The 6,607-nt window shown below is 38.7% G+C and overlaps 1 pseudogene; it reads left to right on the forward strand.

Annotated features, from left to right (window-relative positions):
• The first annotated feature begins 2,567 nt into the window (after window positions 1–2,567).
• Window positions 2,568–6,607, forward strand: part of LOC129676534 (uncharacterized) — a 62,440-nt pseudogene continuing 58,400 nt past the window's right edge.

The following is a 6,607-nucleotide window of genomic DNA, read 5'->3' on the forward strand; positions in this document are numbered from 1 at the left end:
GTGCTGGATAGCTGGGGCTGAAGAATCAGCTGTGATTAATAAGAGACCAGCAATAATTGTGGTGAAATGTTGTGGGAAGTAATTCCTTGGGGTTAGCACACATAAGATGTGGTCTAGGAACTCCAAGGCTGCATCCTAATTTGTTAGCCACACTTGGTAATGTGTAAAAATCATCTATATTAGTGATGTTTTTGAAAATGTGATGGGGTCATGGAGAACACCTGAGGCTTGGCACTGTGAGAAGCCAGGAGAGGCCATTGATTAAGATGAAACCTCAGTTGCAGCTCAAACCCAACGTATTGGAGGTTCCAGGACTGTGGGATGACAAACAATGACAGTGGCAAGTGTGGTATGGAGCTGTCCTGAGCCTAAGAGTCTACCTGTGTGTACTTCAAATGACAGAGCTTGAGAAGTGGAGCTGCCCAAGCAATTTGGAGCCCGGGATATATGACTGAATCCCAGATACTGGATTTTTTACACTGTTGGAATTTGGTTTTACTTTGATTGTAGCTGTGCTCTGGTTCTTCCCTCTTGGGATAAGAAGCATACAACTTACATTTTTTTAATTATTGTAGAAGAGCTCATAGTTAAGGACTTTGGATTTTTAGAGAGACTTTGGATATCTTAAAGAAGCTGTAGTTTTAGAAAATCTTTGAATTTTTTAAAGACTGTGAGACTCTTAAAATTGTTCTATGTTTTATATTAACATTAGATCTTGGTGATAAACAGGAAAGGAAATGTTATGGTTTAATCATAATGTATTTGTGTGTCATGTTGACAAGGGTTAGTTTTTTGTGAACTTGACGAAAGCTACAGTCATCTTGGAAAAGGGAACCTCAGTTGAGAAAAAGCTCCCATGAGATTGCCCTGTAGGCAAACCTGTAAGGACATTTTCTTAATTAGTGATTGATGAGGGAGGGCCCAGCCCATTGTGGGTGATCATCTCTGGGCTGGTGGCCCTGGGTTCTATGAATAAACAAGCTGAGTAAACCATGAGGACCAAGCCAGTAAACAGTATTCCTCCATGGCCTCTGCATCAGCTCTTGCCTCCAGGTTTCTGTCTTTCTTGAATTTCTGCTCTGATTTCATGAACTGCTGGAGTGTGGCCTGAGAAAATAAGCTGAAATTAAATCCTTTCTATTTCTTCCACTTTCAGCACTTCTTAGTTGCCTGTAGTTCTTTGTATAGGGTTGAGGCCTTGTGAACTTCCTCCTTCCATGTTAACATATCTATTGGTGTCTTCCTTGCTCAGGCCATGTTTAAGCAGCCATATTGTTGAGACTTCATGGGTGCAGCTTCTCTGACATTCTAGGAGATACAATCTTACAGCAAACTTCATGTTTCTCTGGCCCTTAAAAGCTTTCAATCTTTTCTTCTGCAAGGATCCCCAAGCCTTAGGTTTAGGAATTGTGCTGTAGATTCTAAGCTATGTACCAGCATTTTGATTGGTTATGGTTTTTCTGTAATGGTTTCTGTTTATTACAAAGAGATATTTCGTTGATGAGGGGTTAGAACTCCATTAATATGTTGTTATAAGGATGAATATTTAGAATGTAGTTAGGGATTATGCTGGTTTAGTAAAGTGGAATTTGTAGTTTCTCCTCCAATATCCATGGTTCATTAGCCCTGGTAGTTAGTTAGGTTTCCAGTACCAGGCATGATTTCTCTCTTGTTGGGCAAATCTTAAGTCCAAGTAGAAAGCTGTTGGTAACAGTAAGATATGTATGCCACTAATGCACTGTTAGGGTTATTGTGCTATGCTGGATATTTTTGTGGTTCATAAGAGTTGTAGCTGGGTAGGCTTGCTGGTTGTTTCCCTCCTTTAGAAGCTTGTAGAGTGCATTCTGGTACCATGAACATTCGTCCTCAAGGAGGGACCATTCAGATCAGATCCAGCTCCAGTCCTTTGGACCCTGTGTCACTGAAAATTTTTACCATTTACACCACTCAGAATATTATTTACCTAATGTGTTTTCTTTAAAAAATGTTTTTGGATTGCTTTTCATATCCCAAGCAACAGTCTCTGTGAGTTAATACATTAAATTGTGTTTAAGTGTGTGGGGGGTGGGGAGAGTAACTTAATACAAAAGACAAAATCTCACTAAATTTCCTAGCTTGGCCTGAAACACACTATATAGCCCAGAGAGGCTTTGAATTTGTCATTCCCCTGCTTCAGATTCCTGACTCAGCAGTCAGGACTATATGTTTGCACCACCATGCTTAGCTTGATGTATTTTATTTAAAAATAAATGTTATACAAATATACAATTACAATTAAAATGTTCAGCTACATTACACCTAAAATACTCTTGTGTGTTAAAAGGCAAACATTAACACTTTGAGAAACACAAAACTCCAACACTGGTTCACTATGTTTGTGTGGTCTTTCTTTCCCTAATTGACAAATAGACTTTAGGAGAACATCTTCACCTATTTTATAGAACTCCCATTAGTTCTTCCCACTCAAATTTGAGTTTAATGACACTTTTGTTCTTTCTTTTCATTCCCCTTCTTCTCCCTATTATTGTATCTATGTTTTTACCATCTTTTTTCTTTCTCTTTCACAGCTATCCTTTCTTTTCTGTCTGTCGCACCAGGACCATCAACACTGAAGTTTATGTTGCAGAAATCAAGGAAAAATACCAGGCAAAGAAAATCTATGAGAAAGCCTATCCACAAGGAAAGGCAGCTGCTCATGTAGGCATCAGGTAAGGTTCCATCTCATCTGAAATATGATTAAGCCATCATAGCTGGGTCACCAGGAAAGATATACCTTCTCTCTGGGCCTCATTCTCCACTTCTGTAAAATGAAGAAAATGATTTCTACTTCATAGGATTTACATAAAGATTATGTGAGTTAATAAATACCAAAGCCTATAACAGTGGAAATTTACTTCCCTAATTCCAGCTTTCTTCAGCTAGCAAGATGTAGCTTACTTAAGAATTGGTACTTTCAGGGAAGATTATGTACAAGTGAGTTTTTCTCTTTGTTGGTATAATGTTCTTTTGGAATGTATACAATTTACCCTTGTTCACTCAAATGCTGATTTCTCTACCCCACTATCTGGTTTCAATCCGGACATTGTTTTGTGATGCTTATTCTAAGCATCACCTGTCTCAAGTTTGTGTAAACATGCCACAGTTTGTTCTCTATGCTGGCAATTAAAACAACCAGCCACATGCTGTACAATGGAGAGAATGGGGTGGGACATCCTGGTCCAGGTTGAGGGGGGAGGTAAAGAGGAGGAAACAAAGGGAGGAAAGTGGAGAATCCACAGGAGAGGTCTTGGAACCACATGGATAGATGAACTTTACCTAAGATATAACTAAAAGCAAGTATAATGGGTGAAATCTAAATGGTAGGAAACTATGTGGGCTTGGAAGTTTAGGATGGAGTAACTATTGCCCAACATTGTGCTCTAGGTTAATTAAATAAATCCTAGTTTCTGTAAGGTGATTTGGGTATACAGCTTGTTTAGGAATAACCACTGCTTAACTAAAAGATATATCAATAGTAAATACTAATACCCACAACATCTCTTCTTATTTTTATTTTTATATTTTATTTATTATTTGAGAATTTCATACTTGTATACAATGTAATTTGATCATATCCAACCCTCATCCTCCATACAACTCTTCATACTCTCCCTTAATACATCCACTTCCCAACTTCATATCCTCTCCTTTTTTTAAATGTTATGTGTCCAGTTAGCACTGCCCATAATGGGTGTGGGGCCATTCACTAGATCATGGTCAACCTACCAGTGACTACATCTTCCAAACAATGATGACTTTCCCTCCCTGATATAAACCATCAACTAGCTCTTTAGTGAAGAGTTGGATATCTTGGGCCCTTCCCCCATTTGTATTGGGATTTTGGTTGGCTTGATCTTGTACAGGTCTTGTTCAGGTAATTACAGGTGCTGTGAGTTTATGAGTACAAAAGCTGTGTCATATATAGAAAACATTGTTTCATATTATTCCTTCTTATTCTTTTGCTTTTGCATTCTTTCTGCCTTCTATTCCATTATGGTACCTGGGCATCAGAAAGGGTGATATAGATGTATTATTTAGGGCTGAGTCACTTATTCTCAGAAATTTGACCAGTTATGAGTCTCTTAACTAATCATTGCTCAGTGCAAAAAGAAGCTTTTCAGATCAAGGTTGAGAGCAATTAGACAATACGACCATTTAGTAACCTATAAAAGTGAGTTCTTTCTTAGGGCTTGTGACTCATTTGCCCTAAGGTTTTTTACTAGGTTTTCAGTACCAGGTATAAAATTCTTCCTGTGAAACATGCCTCAAATCTAATCAGAGAGTATTTGGTATCCCCTGTAACAGTCATACCACTATTGTGTATGTTTCCAGGAAAGCTGATACTGTAGTATGCTAGATATAGTTCTGGGAAAGACAATATGTCATCTTCTCAAGCAGCCTACATTATACCTTCCAGGACTGGAAAACTAGCTAGCAAGAAGGAAGTTTCCTGGTCAGTTTAGGATTGATTTTTCTATTTACTGCATGCAGCTAAAGTGTATGGTGTCTTCAGCATAAAGATGGATTTTACCATCTTTATTTAGTGGGTAACACAGAGAAATGGTAATGGCCTATATTATTTGGGGGTTTCTGAGGCTTCCTTGAGCAATAACTCATAAGAAGGTATCCCATATGTCACATTAAGATTTTAGTTTTATAACCCATGGCTTCTGGGAGTACCATTTCCACCTATCTAGGATACCTCCCTTAAAACCCCTGTATGAAGTGTTATTTTAAAATAGATGACAACACAAGTTTCCATAAGGCTTTTTTTCTTTTTTTAATTTATTTATTTTTATTAATTACAGTTTATTCACTTTGTATCCCCCCATAAGGCTCTCCCTCCTCCCCTCCCGGTCCCATCCTCCCTCCCCCCTTTTCACGCATGCCTCTCCCCAAGTCCACTGATGTGGGGGTCCTCCTTTCCTTCCTTCTGATCTTAGTCTATCAGATCACATCAGGAATGGCTGCATTGTCATCTTCTGTGGCCTGGTAAGGCTGCTCTCCCCTCAGGGGGAGGTGATCAAAGAACAGGCCAATCAGATTAAGGCTTTTTCTTACATTCTTAATTTTGGTTTAACCCACACATCCTATACCCTCATTTCTCTCTTACTCAAACTATCATCAGTATTTAAAACTTTAGACTCCAAAATCCACCTTCCTTCATACTACATATATTCTACTCATCCTTTAAAGACTCTTGCCCCTCCACAGCTTTCATAGGCCCTTTCTAGCTTCCTGATTTCTATGGACACTGAGAATTAAACAGTTATCTACAAGTTTGAAGTTATGATCCACATGTGAGAGATAAAATTTATTATTTGTTTTTCTGGCCCAGGCTAACAAATGAGACTTGTTTTCATAACTGACTCATATTTCTTAATTGACTTCCATTCATCTGGTTTAAGTATAATATTTTTTAAGGATTCTGCTCAGCTTCTATGAGAGTTTCATCCTACAGGACTGATACTTTAGATCTCTTACTAAAAACTGAGTTGTTGCCATATAAAAAGCTCAGTTTAACAAAGATATCAGGCAGGTTTAAAGGACTATTTAAAGGGAGAGAGTCATTGTCTATGTAAATAGAAAACTTTTTGTTAAACAAAAAATTGGCCTCTAATTGTTCTGATCTCAATCCAGATCTTTATCAGCCACGTGTTTTCAAGGGAGAGAGCTATATTAGAGATAATTTTCTATCTAGAATGTTCAGGAGAGGGGATAAAGGAGGAAGAGAGGTTGGTGAGTAAATGCCTGCATGATCAGATCCAGTTGGTTAAGGGTGAGGGTTAGCAGAAGCAAGCATCTAATGGTTCCCCTACACCACAGGAAATCCAACACTCTTCCTATCCATTTTTACTTCTTGCTCAGGGACCAGGAATCAGAAAAAATTTGAATCTCCACTAGGCTGGCAGCAGGCAACAGGTAACTTTTGCTCTGGCTTATGAGGAACCGCTCCAGTGACACCAGGGCCGGCACCAGTAAGCCTGAGGTCTGGACAGTTGATAGGGATGGTAAATGAAGAAATCACTGTGTCTAAAAGGACAGGCATCACCTATGTGCACATACCTCCCCTGAGGACCACCAGAATGTGCACTACCAATCAAACAAGTATGTGGGGAGTGCTGAGTTACCAAAGACATTGCCATTCTTTAAATAGAACCCTTGGACATTGTGTGGGATAAACTTCCAGTAATATCCCTCTACCAGTTTTCTTCCCAAATCAGAGAGAAGAGGTCTTGCTTAGAGTTCAAGATATTCAGACTCCAATAACTGTCCAATTCTTGAAGTCAGTATAAACTTGTCATGAAACAGAAGCTTCTCAAAGTATAGATTCAATTATTAAAAATAATGCATGAACCAGGCATGGTGGCACATGTCTTTAACCCCAACTACGAGGAGGCAGAAGTAAGTACCTCTTTGAGTTCATGGTCAGCTTAGTCTACATAATGAATTCCAGATCAGCCAGGGCTATCCAGTGAGACCCTATCTGAAGAAGAATTAGAAGAAGAATTAGAAGAATTAGAAGAAGAAGAAGAAGAAGAAGAAGAAGAAGAAGAAGAAGAAGAAG

The sequence above is a fragment of the Psammomys obesus genome, unplaced genomic scaffold, assembly GCF_907164565.1.
Source record: "Psammomys obesus unplaced genomic scaffold, mPsaObe1.curated_primary_1811, whole genome shotgun sequence".
Taxonomy (NCBI): Eukaryota; Metazoa; Chordata; class Mammalia; order Rodentia; family Muridae; genus Psammomys; species Psammomys obesus.